Here is a 23283-nt window from a genome sequence, read left to right as displayed (position 1 = left end):
GATAGATAGATAGATAGAAAGGTAGGTAGGTAGGTAGGTAGGTAGATAGATAGATAGATAGATAGATAGATAGATAGATAGATAGATAGATAGATAGATAGATGTTAGTATTTTGAAAACACATAAGGTTTAAGCAAATGAAATACTAACCAAATAAATACATTTAGTGAAGTAATCCTAACTTCATCAAATGCTAAGGAGAATCAGGAGACATGACATAACAATGATAGAAAAATTTACCAGAAAGATATAAAAACATGAATTTGTATATCCTTTAAAATATGGCTTTAAATTTTACAAAGCAAATACCCAAAATTATATAGAAAGCTGGAAAGTCTTTATGCAAAAGTCCAAAATGAATTCATTTCTATCAGAAACTAACAGATAAAGTAGAGTTAAAAAATTGTTGTGGTTAGAGTAAATCTGAAAACAAAATTTAAAATTGAGATATAATACAGATTTTTTTGAGTTATGAATGCAGGCCTCTTATAAAATAAATCTTGTATTTAATATAAAAATATTCTAAATTAAAATCCCACATAAACATTTATACATGCATGTGTAAGCACACATTTAGGTAAACTGGCTAGTAGCTAGAAAGATCTAAGACTATTTAATAAACAAGACTTACCCTTTATCAGTAATGCATTCTGATACTATTTGTTTTATTCCAGTTTTTAGAAATCATGAGTTACTCTGAACTAAATTTATATTTCAGCACAGTGATAGATCACAACCTATTGTTTCCAAACATCTTGCAAATATATACCAATGTACCACCCAACAGTTAAAGTTATACATTCTCAGAACCGGAGAGGTGGCTCAGGATTAACACTTCTTGCTATTCTTTCTGAGGACTGGAATCCAGTTTCCAGTACCCACATGGCATCTCACAATTGCCTGTAACTCCATTTCTAAGTAGATACATCATCTTTTCCTGGTTTCTTCTGATACCTGCACGCATATGTGCATGCACAGACACAAGCCTATACATATAAATAAAATAAATTGCAAAATAATTCATAAAAAGTTATGCCTTCTCTCCAGTCTTAAGTAAATATCATATATAGCGATATTTACAAGCGCTTTCCCAGTAAAGTAAGGCCGGGTGCTTGCCAGCAATGACTGACAGTAACAAATGTCAGGTGACTGATTGTCTCTATAACCAGTCTCAGAGAACTTACAAACGTGCGGCAGGAGGGAGAGAGGTGACTAGGTTCTGACACAAAGTGTCAACGGTTTTCCTCAACACTGATCATAATTAATTAGGACATGACACAGAAAACAACATGGGTGACAGTGACTAAAAGCATGAAACAGACAGTATATACGCCTCCATGGAGAACATCGCCAGACACCGTGGAAAGGGGGAAAGGGAGCGATGGGACACACTCAGGAGTGATGGGAGACTCACCCAACGGAGCCAGGGATCCTCTCCAAGATCGTCATGGAGACAGCCCAAAATCCCAACAGGAAAACCAATCCTGAAACTCCTTTGATAAAAGTAAAAAGAGGTAAAGAAATAAGATTGTTTTGAAGAAACAGGTCAAGGGACTTGCTCACCAGGAAGTGGTTCATCCTAATCAGTTAGGGAAGTGTGGAATTGGTCAGAGAGGTGGAAGTACGTTATCAGAGTAGAAGACTTATGGAGACGTCTCTATGAATTGTGCCAAGAGGAGAGCTACCATGACACAGTCAAACCCACAGTTCAGTCCTTCAAGCGTGCCATCTACATAAACCTCACATGAAGAATTAATATAAAGTCAAAACTTCATGCCACGCTTAAATCTCAGCACTCAGGAGGCAGAGGCTGATGGATCTCTGAGTTCAAGGCCAGCCTTGTCTACAGAGTGAGTTCCAGGACAACCAGGGGTACACAGAGAAACCCTGTCTCAAAAAACCAAACAAACAAACAAACAAAAAATTATGGAAAAAAAAAAAAAGAACAAAAATCATCCGGGTAGCAGTGGTGCACACCAGGACTCGGGAGGTGGGCCTCTGTGAGTTCGAGGCCAGTCTGGTCTACAAAGAGTTCCAGAAGGGCCACACAGAGAAACCCTATCTCAAAAAACCCAAAGCAAATAGAGAAGAAAAACAAATGCTTGCTAATAAGAAGCTGTCAGACGGGGATGTGGGCCCCTTAGTTGGATATTTTACATTAGATTGATTATATGCATCGCCACGCTGCTCCATAAATACGTGTGATTAAAACAATAATAGTTTTAGAAAACAGTCAAAGATTAGAGTGGAATTTGGCTCTATCTAGAATAACGGTTCTCAACCTGTGGGTTGTGACCATGGAAAAACACATAATTCTGATGTTCTTAGGAACCCCACAACCATAAATTTAATTTCATTACTACTTCATAAGCATAATTTTGCTACTGAGCAGTGTCTCAATTCCTAAGACCACTGGAAATATTTCCGATGGTCACAAGCTACAGGTTGAGAACCACGGATGTAGAGAGCTTCCATGACCCAGAAGTTTTGGCCCTATTTCTATGGCAGAGGTATGCTCATGTGTGCATGCATATTAGAGAGAGAGAGAGAGAGAGAGAGTGTGTGTGTGTGTGTGTGTGTGTGTGTGTGTGTGTGTGTACATGTATTGTATGTGAACTACAGAACAGACAACCAGAGGAACCAAAGCTGCCTTCTCCCCCTGGGTAAGTCTACAAACAGGTCTCTGGTAGTAAGTGTGCAAACCTGCAAAGCAGACTAATCAGAATGGGGTATGCACACATGGTAATCACAGGAAACATGCATAGGACACTGGTTATCTTTATATAAAGAGAAGGGCAAAATGGGACAAGGAAGCAGGTCTCGTTCAGCTTTTAATATTTTATGATAAGCAAAGTTGGACCTACCAAGAAGAGGGATGTGCGTGTGTGTACATGCTAGTGTGACTGTGTGTGCATGTCACATGTGTGTACTATCTTCCTCGATTGATCTGCATGTTATATGATACTTATATGAGAGATAGGGTCTCTTGATGAACCTGGATTCCATCAGTTTGTGTAGCCTGGCCAACCGAGCTCCACAGAGTAATCTATGTCCACCAACACCAGAGCTGGGTTACAAACCGCGTCCATCTTTTATGTGGCTGTTGAGGAACTAGAACTCCAGCCTTCTTGCTTCATGCTTGTCAGATGTTCTTCCCGCTGAGCCATCTCTTCAGCCTCATGTTTATTTATTTTTTTAAAACATGAAGACTCAGTTAAGAAAATACATTTCAGAAGAAATGATAGAATTTATAAAGACGTTTGCCCCTGTGGACCAGTAGGGATTATCTGAGCCCCAGTGACAAGAATGAGGCGACACTATGCGTTTCCATGGTTACAGCATCTTTTGACAGCACAGAGTGTGTGAGAACAGATAACAACAGATACTTTATTTATTTTGTTTAGAGTTTTCACAGTGCAAATTCAGAATTTATTTATCTAAAACTATGGTAAAAATTGCAAATAAACAGAGGGAGAGGGCATTAATCCTCCATTAAGGCCACCAGTAATGTGATAATGAATCATACTCAGTGTCATATGTGTGACAGCAAACCTGAGCCCAGATTAAAATCCAGTAGTTCTGGGCTAGGGGAGATGGCCCAGTTTGTAAAGTGCTTGGCTCACAAGCATAAAGACCTGAGTTCAGATCCCTACCTTCAAACATGTTATCACTTCACAGGGAGTATAAGCAGCTTATTATAGCAAATTAACCCAATTCCTCCCTCTGGTCCATCCCTCATATTATTCCTGTCACTAATTTCATTTAGCATGTAGGTGTGTGCTCATATAAAGCATGTGTTTATAAAGTATATATATGATATATGCACATTATTGCTATCATTGTTTAGAGCACACTGTCATGTATGAGATCAATTAAAACTAAGAAAAGTGAGTTCTCTGAACTTGTCTCTCTTTCCCTCCCTCCCTCCCTCCGTCTCCTCCCTCCCCTCCCCTCCTCTTTCCCTCCAGACATGGTCATTACACCTTCCTAACACCCCCCTCTTTTACACCTGGCCACATATTCCTTGGGTTTTGCTCATCAGAGCTTGTCTCTCCTTTACTTTTGAAGCATTTTGCAGGTTTGCAGAATGTCTAGAGTTCTGCCCCCACCCCCACCCCCACCCCAGCTTGAAGTCCCTCGTAGTTTGGGGGAGCATCCTTGTGTCTTTATTCCTACATGGGCTGAGCATCTCTCTTCCAGTCTTTGTTTTGCATCTTCCTCTTGGCCTTTGTCCTACTTGTCCTCCAAGTCTTCCCTACCAGTTGCTCTATGGCTGGCATTAACTTGGGAAAGTCCACTCCTTTTGCCTCAATATCACCCTGCTGTCTTCTCAGTCTCCCCTCTGTTGGCTGTCCCCCTTATATGCCATTTTTGTGATGGAGACTTTGGAATGGGTTCCCATTCTTTTCTCCTGGCTAGTCTATCTGGAAGTTTCTAGTACCATATCGTCAAGTTCAGAGGCTTTTTGTTTTTTGTTTGTTTGTTTGTTTGTTTTTGGTTGGTTGGGTTTTTTGTTTGTTTTGTTTTGTTTTGTTTGTCTGCCATATCCAGAATCCTAATAAGCCCATTGTACTCTCCATTTGTACTTTAGAACTTTCATCTCGAGCCTTCTCTACATGTCTGCCCTAGAACATGTCCCTCTGCTTACATCGTATGTCCTGCCATGCTGTCTACTTTCCCCTGAGAACCTCTGTACTTGTGGTGTTAAGACAACTCTGCGTCTGACAGCTCGAGAACTCACTCTGCATCTAATGCTGGTTCTTACATCTCTCCATCTCTTCAGATTGTTTTAACACAAATTGTTATTAGTATCATCATCACCATCATCCCCTCGCTCCTCTTCCTTCCCCTCGCTCCTCTTCCTTCCCCTCCTCCCCTTCCCTCTCCTCTTCCTCCTCTTCCTCCCACTATGGTGCCAATAATCACACAGCCTGAACCACTGTCCTACAGGCAAGTGTTTCACCAGAAGGCTGCATCCCAGCCTTATCTCCTATTACTCGAAGAAGGCAAGCATAGTGAGCAGGACAGGACTGGGAGCTCACTGCAACGGTGGTGAGTCTGCCGAGGAAGACTGGGCTTGATCTCTGGGTGCACCTGAGCCCGAGCTTGTGAACTTGGAGAGGGGTTCTCTGGTCACCTTGTTGGGTGGGCAGGACAGCTGGTGGGGTCTGGGCTTGGAATCTCTCCCTCCACTGCAGGTTTCTGATAGAACAGCTCTTCCCAAAGGCAGGTCTCCCAAGCTCAGAATGCTCTGGTCCTTTCCGGGAGGATTACTTTGCCCTCAGAAGGGTTTCCTCCCCTTCCCACCCTCTGTGGCACCTGAAGATGAAACTGGGGAGAAGAAAATCACAGGGCTCAGTTAAGCTGCAACTCTTTAAGTCTCTAACCACCAGATTTGTGCTCACAGGGCCTCAGTAGCATGACTTTCCAGTCTTAGGGCAGTGCTTTGGCCTATGGCCTTAGATCTAAGAAGTTTGGGGTCTCTCTCTCTCTCTCTCTGTTTGTTCAGCCTTTTGTAAGTTCTGAATGGCAACTTTTTATGTTCCTTACATACTGGGCCAAACCTGGAGATCCCCTGCTGTGCTATTTTAATTAAAAGGAAGACTGATGTCCTCATGCAGGCATCAGGCAGCCCTTAATGGGGCCTTCAATACTCCCTTAACGTTTTCAGATATAATAAACCCTCGGGGAGTGACTGGCCCAGTTCCGGTTTCTCTGTCCCTTCCTCTTGGAACTTTCCTTTACCCAGCCAGGGCAGCTGCTGGAGTCACATCTGGATCATGTGACTCTTACTGGACCAGGGTGATTGCCTGTCCTGGTGACAGCTGAAACCTCTCTGAGGGATGCTGCACAGCCCTGAGCTTGGCTCCCTGCTCTCTCTCTCATGAAGGGAGAAGATGCAGAAGTTCCTCTTCAGTGAAAAGATTGAGACAGAGGGAATGACAGAGAGACCAGACTCTGAAAAAAAAAAAAAAAAAAAAAAAGCTTTTGATTTTTTACTAAAGAGGTTGTATTCTCGTTCTGGGGAACTCCCAGGAGACACCTAAATTTTTAACAATAAAATCCCCCTTTCCTGGTTATAGTTACTCAGTTGGACTCCATTACTGACAACCAAAACTGACCTCTACGATTCTCAATCCCTGACACAAAGAGCAGATGGCCCTAACTCAACAGAGCTAACAGCTGTGTACGTGGTGTATGCAGCTGGGTTCATGGCTCTCCTCAAACATCCTTTTCTCCATGAGAAGACATGATGGACAAAGAAGAAGTGGCGGGAAACTCCCTGGAGTCTTAGCTTCACAGTGCAGATTTACACAGCTCTCCCGTGAGCCTGCTGGGCTTCTGTTCTTCCCTGTTACACAGTAAAGATGGCTTAGCAAGCAAGCTACTCCTTGAAGCCAGTAAAAGGAATTGGGCATGTTTCATTTCTCAGATTTAAAAATGGCAAATAGTATTCTGTGGGGTGTGAGAACTCACACAGGGGAACCTATTTTCCCAGTACACATACATGAGAACTGGGAGATTCAACTTGGCATCCTACAGAAAGATAAACATAAAATATGAGACTGTCCACATGACTATTTCCCTACTTTTAAAATTAAGGATCGACACTTGTAACAAATTCTGATTTTTTTTTTTTAAAAAAGTTACCAAAGGAGAAGATGCATTAGTAAAAGTTGTGTGTTTTCCAGAGTCTGTTTTGGAAAAAATGAGTGACCTTTCTAGACCATGCTAGCCTCAGTTTCCCTTCTTCCAAGGAATTTGGGCAAGGGGCCAAAGTTTTGACTTTAAGAAAGCAGAACAGAGATGGAGATGGCTTCAGGGTTAAGAGCATTGGCTGCTCTTCCAGAGGGCCCCAGTTTGATTCCCAGCCCTCACATGGGGGCTCACAACCATCTATAACCCCAGTACCTCTCCTGGCCTCCACCAGCACCAGGTGTGCATGTGGCCCAGCCCACTGTGGGAAGTACACTTACGGATAGGTGGCCCTGGGTGGGATAAGGCAGACTGAGTAAGCCATGGGAAGCAAGCTAGGAAGCAGCATTCCCGAATGGTCCAGAGAGAAATGTGCCTCCAGGCTCCTGTCCTAGCTTCCCTCAGTGAGAGAGTATGATAGGCCGTGTAAGCCAGGAAACCCTTTCCTCCTCACAGCAACAGGAAGCATGGAGGTATCCGCCAGCCTCCATGCATCCAGCATGTCTTAGTCATTAAAGCCTAAGGACAGGGAAAAGTCAGGAAATGTGTCCTAGTGTAACTTAGAAGTCTCGTGGCCTCTTTAAAGGGTTCCAGATTATCAGTGTGAAATGGCTGGAATATGCAATACTAAAAGAAAGAATTAATAAGCTAAGTGCAGAAAGCCTCCAAAGCAGAAGGCTACAGTGAGAGCAACTGGGCATGTTCGCATCAGTCCTCTGCTTCGAGAATCATTGGAGTCGGGAATAACAGCAGCCAGGGCCTCCAGTTCTCCTATAGTTTTCATAGAAGATGTCAAGCACTCAAAAAAAAAATTGACAAACATACAAACAGGCAGTAATTATCAACAAAGTCAATAAACAATAAAAATAGCCACAAGCCTAGACCTTACAAAGGGCGCACACTCACAACATCTCAAGGACTCCTGTAAATCAACAAGGCAGACAATGTTACCGAACAGTGGGCACTTCACAAAGGACAGCAAAAAGCAGCCCCATGGACATCATCTAAGGCAGTCTGAGAGGCACAACGCCATGGTGCCAAACCTCTGTGATCCCAGTATGCAGGACACTGGCACAGGTGCATCAGACATTCAAGGTCAGCCTTGGCTATGATGAGACTCCATCTATAAACAAACAAAACACCATAGACAAGAAGGGAGGAAGGAGAAGTAGGCAAGGGGAAGAGGGAAGAGAGGAAGGAAAAGGAAAGGAGGGAAGGGAGGATGGAAGGTCAGAAAATCAAGGCTGTTTTAGAAAATGTTTTTCACAGTATCCAACAAAGTTGAGCACATGTATGTGCCAGGATCCAATCACCCCATTTTCAGGCATACAGACAATAGGTATGTGCACATGTGTGCACCAAGAGACATAACCAAGAGATCTGTAGAATATGGACTGGAGAGATAGCTCTGCAATTAAGAGTACTGGCTGTTCTCCTAAGAGTACAGTTTGGTTCCCAGCACCCACGTATTGACTCACAACCATCTATAAATCCAGTTCCAAGGGATCCGACGCCCTCATCTGGCCTCTAAGGGTAGCACACATGCGCGCACACACACACACACACAAGTAAAGCACATACGTAAAATAAATAAATCTTTAAAAGGGTTTTAACTGAAAACACTAAATCTTGAGAATAATTGCTTATCATTTCCTCCAACTGTGCCAAAAGTAAATGCCCACTGAGAATAGTATGGATAAACTTGGCAAATATGCAATAATGAAGATAACCAAACTATGTATGGCAGCATAGACAGAGCTCACAGACACAGGGCTGAACAAAGAGAGTCCCAGACCCCAGCCCTTAGAACAATGACCCCACCTCTTCAAGATGCCATCCCTTCTATTTGGAATATCTCACAGGCATGCTCCATGGTAGACCAACATTCTGGGCACTTCTTAATCTAGTCAATTTGACAGTCAAAATCTCTTGCTCCAGAAGCACCCTGAATGGGTGGCCTCCTGTCTTTCCCATTCCACTTCACAAGCCTCAAACAAGGCCTGATTCCCCATGACCCATCTGAACTCATGCTGGACATTGATCGCAAAAGTCTCCCAAGACCTGTAGATGCCAGTTCCCTGGTTGGCAGTTCTGGGAAGGATGGAATTTTTAAGAAGCAGGACCTAATGGGGGGACTTTGGGTGTCTAGGGAGCTTCTTCAAGGCAGGTGTTAGACTCCAATCTCTTCCCGTTCCCTCCATCACTGTCTGAAGTCTCCCAAACCGTGTGAGCCCAGCTGAGTCTTGGCTCTTAATAAGTCCATTATCTCAGGTCTTAGGGACAGTAGCATGACAAGGCCTGGCACAGTTCACATTCCTGAAAAATATTTTCACTTGCAAATTAGGAGGGATTATTACATAACCCACTCCTCATTTCCTGAAGAAATAGAATGTATCCTTTGCCCGATTGAATCCCATCTTGCTTGGATCCCATCCCTGGGCTTGCTGAAATGACCAATGACCTCAGGTAGATCACCTGACCCCTCCGAGGTTAAAAACTGAGATGAGGACCTGCCATTCACTCATGTTTTAAGGATCAGTGGTAACATACTAAACACCAAGCACTAAGATTTGCACTTTGCCTAATAATTACATTTTTAGCAACAAAAATCAAAAGCAGGAACCAATAGTATGGCTTTTTTCTAAAGCCTGGCCTGCTCCTGGCCCTCAGTGGCAGCTGCATCATGACATGGGTAAACCATACCAGAGCAGAAGCTTGGGCGCTGGAGGGCAGAAAGGAGATGGAGCACCATGTATCTGTTCAGCTTTCCAAACACCACTGGACCCTCTGAACATCAGCCCAGGAAGCTGACAGCTTTCATCCCTCCTCGAATGGGAATCACATCCTGTCCAGCCAGGACCACCCAGCCATATGCCAGGCACTACGCCAGGAGCTGAAGATGCCGTGCTAGATGACGCCAGACCAGCCTGTACACAGGACCTAGCGGGACAGAGTTCTGATCTTCGGGGATCCTGTCCACAGCAACTCTGTGCTATCCACTGTTCCCTCTGACTTTTCTGGGCATTCCTGAGCACACACCCTCAGTGTGGTCATCAGCGTGTCCAGAATTAACAATACCCTGAAGATCTCTGAATACCACAGCTGGGCACTTCTGTGCTGGCTGCAGACTCAGGTAGAAAGCTCCCCCCTCCTCCACAGGTTTGATCCTCTTTCCACTTCTCTCACTGTCTAACTCCTCTTAGGACTGACTCCCATGCCCTGGGATCTGAAGTGGAGGGGAAGGGAAGAGAAGCCAGGAGAGTTAGGAGCATTCTTACTGATTGGCGCTATACCTACTGACTTCTGGCTCTTTGTGTCTGACCTTTCATTTTGTACTTCTGGTTTCTTTAGGGAGGGTCATTCACCTGTCACTGGGCGACACTCTAGGTTCCTAGGTATGTGCTCAGAGCTCCAGCAGGCCTGCTCAGACAGGATCCTCTGTGATCCCAGCCCAGGCTTCTTGTGCTTGTGACCCAAAGCTGGTTCACTGAGAGCAGGTCAGCAGCCTGCACCCTGATTGCCCGAGGCACAAGGCACCCAGTGCACCTCTGCTACCTCCACCTACAATGGCAGTGATAAATCTGCCCCATCCCTTCAGAACCTACTCTGCTGTCCCTTCCCCCTAAATTCAAGGCATACATACTTCTCCAATGCCTCTTTAAGGAAAATGATGGGCCATGCCCACAGCAAAGTCCTAAGGTGGAGAAATAGTGGGTACACCCTGCCCAAAACTCAAGTGATGAGGAGCCCCACTGCTGCTGCATGTGAGCATCAGCTACTGTCGCTGTGCCTCGGCCATGCTCAGCAATGTCTGCATGGATAAAAATCTGCTCCTTGAGCCCTTCTTTTCCCCATGCAAGGTGAGATCCTCAGAGCAAGGCTGTAGCCTGCTCTGAACATGTCCTCCACTACTGGTCACATATGGTGGCCTTCCCGAGTCCTTGGAGGGAGTGGGACTGTGAAGAGCTGTGGTGCCAGATTGTCAGTATCTCTTGTGATGTCTATGGCCTCTCGTGTCCATCTCTCCATACACCAGATGAAGTAGGGCTCGCCTTCCCACACAGTCCCCTCCTCCGAGAAGTATCTGTGGGCAGGAGTCCTGGGAGGACTCTGAGTTAAGGAGCTGACACACAGCGGGTACCTGAGCGACTCAATAGTCCTACCTGTGATAAGTCATTTCTTCCCCATCTCTGTAAAAGGAAAGGCCAGTTCTGTGAGAACCCACTGTTAGATCAGCATACACATGCCACCAGCAACCTGTAGTGACAATTTTGGAGTTTGGGTTTCTTTAAAAAGAGACACAGAAATATTAAGAAAACGTGTTTTCATTTTAATCTGAGGTGTGGGGGGTAGGGAGCTGCTTCACAGCAGCCGACTGTGATTTGCCTCCTGCTCTAGCAGGGATGGGGTTCTGTCAGCTGCAGATGTTTCTGTGATTGTGTGACATCTGGAATTCTGGGAACTTTTCAGAGGGTGTATAAATGCTAGGGCCCTGAGAGAGAGGGTGTGGGTTGGTGGTTGGTTGGTGGTTATTGTCTGAAGAAATTGGACATCCTAACAGCAAAGATCAAACTTGCCCCCAAGGAACTTGACACCCCTAATCAACAGGAAGTAGTCTAATTGATAACATCACCCCTCTCTGACCTCTGACTTTATTCAGGGATTTCTTTCCTTTCCCCTCTATCATTTTTTCTCTCTTTTCTAGCGTTAGGGGGTTGAAAGGCTGGAAGAAAGGGGGTAGAGAAGCGTAAAAGAAAGAAGACCCCACAAAGTAGCCAAAGAGAAGCTATAACAGCCTCCTCATGGGAGCAACCATGAAAAGTGTGGAGGGCACTCTCCCCCCCCCAACCCTGCCACTGTGCCCCCAATGTCCCTTTCTTAATAGTAACTGTGCTTGCACCACATACTGGATTCAACAGGGCACACAGGAGGCCATAAGAAGCAAACACACACTAGTAACAGACCCCCAGCCCCCACCTCTGAAGGAACAAAACCTGTTCTCAGTGACTGAGAGTTCATAAAAACAGAAGCAAGCCACAACCCCAGTGTGCAGTGCTATTGCCCAAAGCTTTAGATGTCTTCTGCCTGCTCACAAGCTCACCCACACCTCTGAAGTGCCTCAATGAGTTGTCAAGCTCCCTCCCATTCTCTCTCACATGAGAACGGAGGACCTGGGAGCTGCATGGTGCTGTTGGGTGAACTGAGCCTCCCCACCCCCACCGTGACCTTGGGCATTGACTATCCCATGGCACCACGTGAACAGATGCATCTGCTCCAGGCCTGCTGGTCTCCAGCACATTGCACAGATCGTCCACCATGCCTGTGCTTCCTACAGTCTAACACTCTGTGTGCAGAGGTCTTCAGAGTCCCAGGTCCATCGTGGCAGTCCTTGGAATCTCACACTCCCATTCCTGTTGATTTTACATCCCACGCCTTCACAGACAAAGAACACTCATTAGAAGAATTGGAATATATGGCAAAGAACTGACCACAGATATACTGGAACTATGTAACACTGCATCCAAAGCATGGAAGGGATTGTATGGAAGGGGAGACCCTCTCAGAAGTCAGCATGCCTGCTAACGAGCTGAGGGATGATGAGCAGCAGCTGGCCAAGCAGGGAGTGGGGCGGGAATCGACTTCCCATCATTCGCCTGTTTTTATGATGGAAATGCGGCCATGATAGCTTTTTTTTAAACATATTTTCTTAAAAATATTTGCTTACTTTTTTTGTATGTAAGTGCCCACAGAGATCAGAAGAGGGTACCAGATGCCCTAAAGCTGGAGTTACAGGTGGTTGTGAGCCATTTGACACAGGTGCTGGGTATAAAACCTGGGTCCACTATAAAAATAGGATACACGGGCTGGAGAGATGGCTCAGTGGTTAAGAGCACTGACTACTCTTCCAAAGGTCCTGAGTTCAAATCCCAGCAACCACATGGTGGCTTACAACCCCTCCATAATGAGATCTGACTTCCTCCTCTGGTGTGTCTAAAGACAGTTACAGTGTACTACATATAATAATAAATAAGTCTTTAAAAAAAAAAAAAGAGCACTGACTACTCTTCCAAAGGTCCTGAGTTCAAATCCCAGCAACCACATGGTGGCTTACAACCATCTGTAATGGGATTCGATGCCCTCTTCTGGTGTGTCTAGAGACAGCGACAACATACTCACATACATAAAATAAAATCTTTTTTTTTTAAAGCCACAGACTTTCTTTTAAAAAAAAAAAAAAAAGGTTACACTCTTAACCACTGAGCCTCTCTCCTGCCCCACAGAGGCTTTTAAAAATGATTTTTAAATTTCTAATTTTGGTATGTATGTATGTGCACGTGAGTGCAGGTACCTGTGGAGACCTACAGAGGGCACTGGAACCCCTGGAGTTAGAATTACAAGTGGCTATAAGCTGCCTGATGTGGGTTCTGGGACCTGAATTCAGACCCTCTAGATGAGCAGTATATGTTCTTGTCTGCTAGGCCATCTCCCAGCCCCTACCTTGGCTTTAGAACTCTGCTGATATCATCAAATGTAGATCTGGAAGCAGGTCTGAGTCATCTGTGCCCCACCACTGGATGCAAACTAGATAAAACTGGTGCTGTCTAATCCTTCATTCTTCCTTCCTTGAATACTGAGTACCTGCTGTTCACACCTGAGCCTCCTCACACATGCCTGGCATGTTTTAAAGGAAAAATGGGCTAGTGAGGAGGCTCAGGTGTGAGCAGCAGGTACTCAGTATACAAGGAAGAAAGAATGAATTAGCCAGAACAACTACAAAAGGGAACAAGATGAAACCAACATTTCTCCTCTTTGGGAAACTTGGCTAATTTCCACCTTAAAACCCTGGTCCAATTGTAAATGTCCATGGTGACAGAAAGATTGTTGAACCTTGACCTTATTCTGATGAGCACATGGCTTCCCAAGGTCCTTCTCATTTTGGGCACCAATCGGTTTCTCTAGACCTCTAGGTTCATTCATATATGTGTCTTTGTTCCCCCTCTCTTTCTACATGCTTTTTGATTGACATGGTAATTATACATATTTATGGGCACAATGGACTGTTCTGTTTCGGGAACACCTTGTGTGGTGATTATATCTAGGTAATTAGAATATCCATCACTCTAAAGATCATTTCTTTGTTAGAGGACATGCAAAATCCTCTCTTCTAGTTTTTTTGAGACACAGAACACATGCCCATATGTCTTAGGGTTTCCAATGCTGTGATGAAACACCATGACCACAAGCAAGTTGGGAAGGAAAGGGTTTGTTCAGCTTACACTTCCACAGCACAGTTCATCATCCAACAAAGTCAGGACAGGAACTCAAACAGAGCAGGAACTGGGAGGCCAGAGCTGATGCAGAAGCCATGGAGGGTGCTGCTTACTGGCTTGCTCCCCATTCTTTGCTCAGCCTGCTTTGTTATAGAACCCAGTACCAGGCATGGAATAACCTACAGTGGCCCCTCCCCATCAATATCTAATTAAGAAAACGCCTTACAGCTGGATCTTATAAAGGCATCTTCTCAATTAAGGTTCCCTCGTTTCAGATAACTCTAGCTTGTATGTCAGCTTGACAATATTAGCCAGAACAAGGGAAAGGAGGAAGGAGACAGATAAAGAGAAGATAAAAAGAGGCAGGTTTTACTCTCTCCAGCTTACAAAACTGAAAACTAAGCACACTTGTTTTATGATCAGCTGACACTTCCTGTGATCCCAGCACTTGAGAAGCTGAGGCAGGAGTATCATGGATTGGGGGCCAACATGGGTTACACATGGAGGCCCAGTCTCAAAACAACAAAACTGATCTGCTACTAAAAGTAAGTGAAGGTAAGTCCTTCATCAGCCACACCACGTCCAGGGCCCAGTGTTTCACAGCATCCCCTCTATCCTCTGGCTCTGACATCCTTTCCACAGCATTAAACTTGAGAATGGACTCCAGTCTACATGTTCCTCCTTCTGAACCTTTTAGTTGCTTAAGTTTCACACACAAAAGAAGAGGTGGTTACAGCTGATACTGACTCTTCAACCTGTCACTTTCTGCCTCCCAATGAGGGATCAGACCCACCCAACCAGGACAGATGCTGTCCCTGCACCAAGGGGCAATCAAGACCAAACCACTCAGGGATGCCTTCAGAAGAAACTGTTCAGAACCAAGAGGTAACTGCCAAATTTTAAATAAAGTCACACTGGGCATGGTGTACAGACAGTACTTGAGAGGCTACAGCAGGAAGAGTCGGAGGCCAGCCTGGGCTACATAGATAGCAAGAGCCTATCTCAAACCAACAACAAAAATGAAGCTACTTGTGTCAGCCCTTCCAAAATGAATGAACATTAACTAAAGGTAGAAGGTTACAGAGAAATGGTTCCCAGGCAGGCATTGCCCAACACTAAATCCCTCCCATCTGAATTCAGCCCAGACTCCTGGCACTGTTCATCAGGGAAGATAACCCCTCAGGAATTTAACTCTGGGCTCTAGCTCTGGATCCCTGCTGTTTCCTGCTCCTTTTGAGCACCTGGCTGCTTTGGCCTGTGTGCTTCAGCTGTTACAGCCAGCCTCCTTCCCATGCCGTGTGAGCAACAGAGTCTCACTGGCCAGGAAACCTACAAAGCCAGATGGCTGACAACCTAATTCCCCTAAGACTGAGAAATGTCCAGACACAAAGGGGGTTAGAAACCGGCACCTGGGGCCACTTTTGCTGAAAAGTGTTGACTCCTCACTTGGGCCTAAAGATTCTGAAAGCCGGAGGAAGCCAGACATCACTGCCTCCACTGTGTCTTCTTTACATGAGCTGAAGGCACAGAGATAAGCCATGACCCCAAACCTGTAGTCAGCCCTGGTGCAGGACACCTCAACTGAGGCTGGTGCAAGGATGTAGCAGAAATGACCATCTTCTAGAAACCAGAGCACTGCCTTGAAGCAATACCCCAATAAAGGCTTTGAAGCCCCTTGCAAACCCTGAAAGGAGGACAGAGGATGATCATCCAGACCACACCTTGACCCTCTCCAATCCTGCATCTCTCTTGCTCATTACCCCAACTCTTCCTCCATTTAAACCACTTGGGGCCCACTGTTTTTCTTGCCAATGTGACCACATTGAATCCCTGCCTTTTTTTTAAGGTTAAAAGGGTAATATTGATCACCCTCTAAGAAAAGCAATCAGGACAAACTGACTGTAATGGTGGCACCAGGGAAGCATGGCGACCCCTCCTGCAGAAGCGACCCCAGCTGCACAAAACTGAGCTGCTACAGCAACTGTAAGTCAGCACTTTGGAAGCCAAGGCAAACGTAAGGTTGGAGGTCTTTGCCGATGTGTAGGGGATGGTGAGGAGGTGCTGTGGAGCTACTTCAGGTAAAGGGAGAGCAGAGCTGCCTGCTGGGAATTCTGGTTACCTATGGACAGTAAAAGCAAATCACACATGAGTCACGCCAGCTCCCTGAGAAACACACGAATCCCTTTAGAGTGATATCCTGCAGGCCGGAGAGCTACAGCTTGCTTTTGTCAAATGTTTAGGGCGATTAAAAGAAAGAGAACGAGGACCAAGAAAAGAAAGAGTAGGGATGGCAAGCAGCCTGCAAAACATGGAACACTGACTCTAGTGCCCTTTGCAGACAGCTCACCAGCCTCTGTCCACACACACGCCTCGGCACACTGAGCAGCACATGTTCGCAAACAGGCAAACTATAAAGAACAGGTGGACTGGGGGAGAGGTCAGCAGACGCTACAGATAACAGAACAAGACCTGGTTATAGCTGGGTCACCAGGAACTCTACGGTAACTGTCTGTGCTTAATGGTTCTTAAATAAAAGACAAGGCTTGCAAAATATATGTGATGGAAGGAGACTGTAGAATAAATGAGAAGATATAAGAAATAACCAAACAGACTTCTTGAGAGCTAATATAACTGATGTTTGCATCCCAGTAAATGAGCTGAGGCATTAGGATGCGAGGCGATGAAGAGAGAATTGGTGAAAGAGATGTTGAGTCCAAAGAGACGAAAGAGATGGCAACAGGAGGAGACGAGGAGTGTAAAGAAAGGTAGCTCAATGCATGCCAGTGTTTCCTATCGCAGGATAAAGAAGTGGGGAAAGTTAGATTTAAAAAATATTGTAAGCGGGGCATGGTGGTGCACGCCTTTAATCCCAGCACTTGGGAGGCAGAGGCAGGCAGATTTCTGAGTTCCAGGCCAGCCTGGTCTACAAAGTGAGTTCCAGGACAGCCAGGACTATACAGAGAAACCCTGTCTCAATAAATAAATAAATAAATAAATAAATAAATAAATAAATAAATAAAATAAAAAATATAGTAAAGAAATAGTAGGTTTCTGAAGTAGATAAACCCTATATACTGCATGTTCAAGAAGTAAAAAATAAAAATAAAAAAATAAAAATAATCACACATCAGATGCATAAGGAAACTGACAATGACTCTAAAATCTTAACCACTTGACAAAGGGGGCTTCCTGCCTACACCACTTTCAGAGAGACGAACAGATGGATGGACGGATGGACAGACAACCTCTAACAGCGCTGGGAGACCAGAAACAGCCTTGGCACACATGAAAGTCATTGCTCATGAAAGCATTTCTCAAAACTTAGGCAAAATAAGGATTTAAAAGGCTGACAGGGGACTGGAGAGATGGCTCCACAGTTAAGAGCACTGACTGCTCTTCCAGAGGTCCTGAGTTCAAATCCCAGCAACCACATGGTGGCTTACAACCATCTGTAATGAGATCTGATGCCCTCTTCTAGTGTGTCTGAAGACAGCAACAGTGTACTCGTTATACATTAAATAAATAAATAAATCCCTGACAGAAGGACAATAAAAATTTAGAAAGTAATACAAATAGGTTGTTTTATTGGGGCAGGGTTTAAAAACATTAGCCCTAAAGAAAAAAAAAATGTACCTGAACTCTGTTGAAAGCTCTCTTCCTCAATAGGTTTCTTAAAGAGCATGGAATGGAGAAAAAAAACTATAAATCCAAGAAGAGCAGATGCTTGAGCTCAGGACACCTCTACACCTACAAGAAAAAGAAAGCAGGAAATGGAAACAGTGAGATAGGACTACAGAGACAGAGCTTATGGGAAGGATGCTAACACCACCACTGCTCAGAGAATGAGACACAAAACACATGGAGAAGCCACCACTGGGCCCCAGGAGCCACTAGGTCTACTCTCCTAGATATACACAGAACATGTACACAGTGTTCCTAGCAGCTTCTCTTATAAGAACACCAACTGGCCACAGCCCCAGTGTCCCCAATAATTGGTCACTTGGTTGAGCCAAACAATGGAACATTGTGCAATAATGAAGAATAAACAAACTGCACACAAGTCATAATGCTGAATAAACAATGCAGTACCCAAAGGATGCATCCTTCTTATGTTTAAGTTTTCAATTTTTCACTTCATGTCTAGTATGTGATATGTATATGTGTCTTAGTCAGGGTTTCTATTCCTGCACAAACATCATGACCAAGAAGCAAGTTGGGGAGGAAAGGGTTTATTCAGCTTACACTTCCATACTGCTGTTTATCACCAAAGGAAGTCAGGACTGGAACTCAAGCAGATCAGAAAGCAGGAGCTGATGCAGAAGCCATGGAGGGATGTTCCTTACTGGCTTGCCTCCCCTGGCTTTCTCAGCCTGCTCTCTTATAGAACCCAAGACTAGCAGCCCAGAGATGGTCCCAACCAAAAGGGGCCTTTCCCCCTTGATCACTAATTGAGAAAATGCCTTACAGTTGGATCTCATGGAGGCATTTCCTCAACTGAAGCTCCTTTCTCTGTGATAACTCCAGCTGTGTCAAGTTGACACAAAACTAGCCAGTACAATATGTATGTGTGTTCACATGTGCACAGGCAGCCATGGTAGACTATGCATGTACACGTGGCACATATATGTGGAAGCCCAAGGCTAATGGCAGGATCTTGCTCAATTATTCTTCCTCTTCACTCTTCGGGGCAGGGTTTCTCAATCAAACCCAGAGCTAATTGATGCAGCTTGTCTCACCAGCCAGCTCTGCAGGTATGCCCATATCTGTCTTCTGAGGAATTACATGGTTTCTGAGGATCCAAATTCTAGCCTCTTGCTTTAACCTCTAAGACATTTCCCACCCCCAAATGTGTGAGGTTTTTTAATGTGTAGGTAAAAAGTGATGCTGTATAATTTAGGAATATGAAGTTGAGTGGCAAAAGTTACAAATAGAAACAGAGAGCTTTGGGGAAACAGAGGAGGCCACGGGAGGAAATCAGTGGCTTGTCTAGGTTTCCTGTTTTGTTGTTGTTTGTTTAGAGGGAGAGACTAGGCTATCCAGGACGTCTCTGCCACAACAGTATTAACAATATGAACTGTCTGTCAATCTTTAATTATTCGCATCAGCCTAGGGCTAAAGCATGTCTATTGCTACAGACTTTCACAGAAAGCTCATTGACCTTGACAATGTGGGAATTAAAGTATGCACAGAATTTGAAGCATAGAAGAATGGGGGGTTAACGAATACAGATTCTAACATACTCATCTTACAAATAAGAGACTAAAAAGGCTTCGGGGCCAGCAAGATGGCTCAGTGGGTAAAGGTGCTTGCAGCCAAGCCTGACAAACCGAGTTTAATCCCTAGGGCCCACATAGTGGAAAGAGAGAGAGAACTCCCACGAGTTGACCTCTGACCTCTACACATGTGCTGTGGCACACATGCTCCCACACACATGAAATGAATTTTTAAAAGAATGTTTAAAGACACTGTTTCTATTTGATAAGAGTGAAAGCCATGTCCCTCCACTGCCTGCCCTGTCTTATCCCTCCCATGCCCCAATGACTTCCTTCCACACCTCAAACCACGCACACCAGCCCCACATGAAAAGTCTTGGCTCAGACCATGGACTGCTCTATGCTCTTTTTCTTTACTCATTTAACTGTCTTCATTTTGACCATCTGTGTGAGCATCTCTTCTTCAGAGAAGCCTTTTCTTAACCCACAGACTCCATCAGCTTTCTGTGACAAGCGCTCAATACCCACTGCACCTTAGTTTTTCATTGGCCCAGTCAGAGTGATGCATCTACGTGTGTCAGTCACCTGTACACAATTATGCTGGGTAACAAATAGAACCAACCCCTACTGGTACAAAGTATTTGCTCTCAGGCATCTCTGTCTACAGGACAATCCTGCTCTTTGGCACTGAACACAGTGGGACTTGCTGGGCCAGCAAGATAGATTTACTGATCTTGGTTTGAATCTCAAGTCTGAGTCTTTCTAGGACAATCTGTTTCATGGCTGATAGCCACACCCAATGAGGAGCAGCTGGGAGGCACAAGGCCTCTGGAGACTGGCCTCTAAACTGGAGCATTGGTGTTAAGTATGGTTTGTTGGCCAAGGGCAAGGACAGCCCAGATCCAAGAAGTGGGAATCTGCCTTGTTTGCTCTTGGGAGAGCTGCAGTGTGAGAGGGTAGGGATGAGGCAAGGAGAACCTTAGTCCTTGGTGCAATGAACCTGTTTAAGCTGGGTTATTTGGATGCTGTCTCCCCCTCAAGGCTGTGAAGACCCAGTAAGGGCATGACCATGATTTGTTTGCTGACTCTTCATCCTAGATGCCTGGCACAAGTGTCTGACACAGCACTTCTGCAGTAGCTATCGTAAGCCTGTACTTGATGGTTCTAGTGTTGGAACACTTGTTTCCAGGACCTGACTTTCTCATGGATACTACTCTCCAAGGTATCACATTACTTCCTCTGGTGTGCTAGCTTTCTGTATCGTGACAAAACATCCAAAAGAGAGGTATTATAAGGAAGAAAGGTTTATTTTAGATTGTTGTTTCAAAGGCTTCAATCCATGCATTGTTAGCTTCATTACTCTGGGGCTGGGTGCAAGGCAGAGCATAATGACAGAAAGTGTGTGCTACAGCAAAGTGTCTCCTTCACGGAGATCAGGCAGAACACAGGACCAAGTCTCAGGATCTCCTTCAAGGGGGTGCTCTCAATGACCTAGCCCCCCCCCTATTACACCCTACCACTTTCTGGGATGCTGGGGACCAAGTTCTCAACACATGGCCTTTGGAGGATATTCAGAGGCTAGGCAGAAGCACCTGGTTGTCTCTGGTTTCATGCCAGATGTTGTATAAGAAGTGCTACATGCAGACATAGCATGAGGCTCAGAAGATGGCATCTTCTAAGGGAGTCCTCTGTCTGCTCTTACCAGATGTTTTCAAGACAAGAGGATTAGTGACCAACGACTGTTCTTTGAATGGCAGGAGTTGAGAATTTCTGCCTTACCTAAATGAGCTGCAGTCTGAGTAGGGGCTGATTTCCCTCACGGAGCCAACAAACTATGTCATAACAGTCCCTGCTCTCCTTGTCCCTGGCCTGAGGCGGGGGCGGGGGTGGGTGGGTGGGGGGTGGGGGGTGGTTGGGGGAGCCTTGATGATAGCCTCTAAGGTAGAGGTTCTCCTCTGTAAATAAATGTTCAGGGAGGTGCCAGCTGTGTGCAACAGTCTCTGTCATTGGCCTCTTTGCAAAGTTTAATGTAAAGGGAGAATGACGTCATGGTTTTCAAAGGTGCATACAGCTGTTTTCGCGTTCACACCTGGCAGCAGAATTCATCTTTGGGAGAAGAGTGGTGTTAGGCAACGCTTTAACGAGCTTCCTGAGTATGCAAAGGTGAAGCCGAGAAGTGAGTCTGTGGGGAGTGATAGAAGATGTTTTCTAGACGGTGTCCTGGGTGCAGAGGTAAAGCAAATTTGCTTTCATGGCTAGGAGCAACTGAGACCTGGGACCCCAGGCCTCGAGGCAGGAGCTGGAGTGGAAGAAGGATCTGGGTTTGGCAACTGTACGTCAGGAAGGGGCCTTGGACCCCCTGTGGGAGGCAGGGCTGGTCCTCAGCTCAGACCCTGTGTTAGCACAGGGCAGTCTGGAATCTTCTAGATGGAAGGGAATGAGTATATGGGTGTGTGTTCATACTGCAACAGTCCATCCAGTCAGGGGATCATGACCCTCTCGTGCCACCCTAGGTTAGCAGAACCTCACAGCATCTCAGTGGAGGAGGGCAGTCACCATGCTTGCTGGCAGCAGCTCAGAGGAGCTCTCAGGCTGCCAGCAGCAAATGGAACCCAAGCCACTGACAACTCCTGGGCCCTGGTATTCACACGCTCCCCTAATCCTGTTCATTTTCCTCCCTGTGCAGTTCCACTGCTAGCTTACTACACAGCTGCCAAGGCAATGGGTTCTTGTAAGGGTCTCTGAGCCCCCGAAGAACGATACCCGGACTGAAATAGTAGGCAAACACAGAGTGTTTTATTCTGCAGAAGTGCAGCATGCTGAGGTCTACCATCTTCCAAGGTGGAGGCGCCCAATTTAAAGGCCATTAGGGGAATTCTGGGGAGGGGTAGGTGACCTCTATTGTAGGCTCTATCTCTAGCGACATTCCAGAACCATTTCTGGGGCATGGGAGTGGGGAGAGGCTGGAAACTGTTGCTGAGGAAGTCTGGAAACTGCTGCCAACCCATTGTCCTTGCCTCAGGCCTGGTGGCAGGGCAGCTTCTGAGGCCTGGACGTCCCTCGACTTGCCCAGTTCTTGGCAACAGATTTAGGCCTAGTCTCCTGAACTGCCAGCCTGTCATGGAACTAGCCTGTCTCATTCTAAAAGCTGGGTCTTCTTGCAGCAGTTCTCAATCTGTGGGTTACAACCCCTTTGGGGATCACCTATTAGATATTTACTTTATGATTCATAATAGTAGTACAATTACAGCTATGAAGTAACAACAAAATGATTTTATGGCTGGGGGTCACCACAACATGAGGAACTTACTAAAGGGTCCCAGCGTGAGGAAGACTGAGAACCACTGCAGGTTCTTTAGCACAAGAGCCTTGTGTATTCACAAGGCGGGGGTAGGGGGTATCTCAGCTTCGACAGACAAAGCTCTTTGCCATGCAACCCCAACATACATGTCAAAGCTCACTGAGCACACTTCCTCCTCTTAGACAGCGTGTACTCGTACATGCTGAGTCTTGCACAGTGACAGAGTGTGCCAGTGACACTCAAGCCCCCAGATCGAGGGTGGCAGAGTCAGTACCCAGCCCTGCCCTTGACCGAGCGACCCCATCTGACCCATGTCATATGTACTTAGGGCTATGAGGAGAAAGAGGATGAGCTAGTAGACCTAAATTCAAAGAGCAGTGGCTGACGTGCTGTAAAGTGCCTACTTTGTGTGCACACCCTTCATCTTCTCTCTCCTGTCAGTCTAGCCTTTCTCCTCTCCCCTCCTCCCATCCATTGCCCTTCCCATCCGTGCCCTCCACCTCCACAGAGCTCTCTGTGCACCTTCACACCCACTCCATTCTCCCAGGAACACCTGGCCTTCGGTCTTCACTTGGAATCATGAGTCTCTGTTCACACACCTGTCTCCCTATCAACTTGAGACAGGTAAAGGAAACCTGCCCTCTCTTTGAGGCACCGCACAGGCAGGGTTAGTATTGTTCTGACACTCTCAAAATCTGTTACACTCATGGTCCTCACTGTGAGCTCTCCCCTGAAGCTCATCCTCCTGTGAGTGAGCAGAGACCATGGGGGATGGGCAATTTGAAACCCTAATTGGCAGCCT

At 45.6% G+C, this 23283-nt stretch overlaps 1 long non-coding RNA gene across 1 annotated transcript in view; it reads left to right on the top strand.

The window, feature by feature from the left end:
* Positions 1–18045, top strand: part of Gm35957 — a 28452-nt gene extending 10407 nt beyond the window's left edge. The window contains exons 2-3 of the long non-coding RNA XR_376600.2: positions 15814–15950; positions 17634–18045. This is a non-coding gene — a long non-coding RNA (predicted gene, 35957). The remainder of the gene's footprint in view (positions 1–15813; positions 15951–17633) is intronic.
* The last annotated feature ends 5238 nt before the right edge of the window (positions 18046–23283 follow it).

This window comes from Mus musculus, chromosome 4, assembly GCF_000001635.26.
Source record: "Mus musculus strain C57BL/6J chromosome 4, GRCm38.p6 C57BL/6J".
Taxonomy (NCBI): domain Eukaryota; kingdom Metazoa; phylum Chordata; class Mammalia; order Rodentia; family Muridae; genus Mus; species Mus musculus.
The sequence above is the reverse complement of the archived record's forward strand: the minus strand, read 5'-3'. Positions and strand labels throughout refer to the sequence as shown.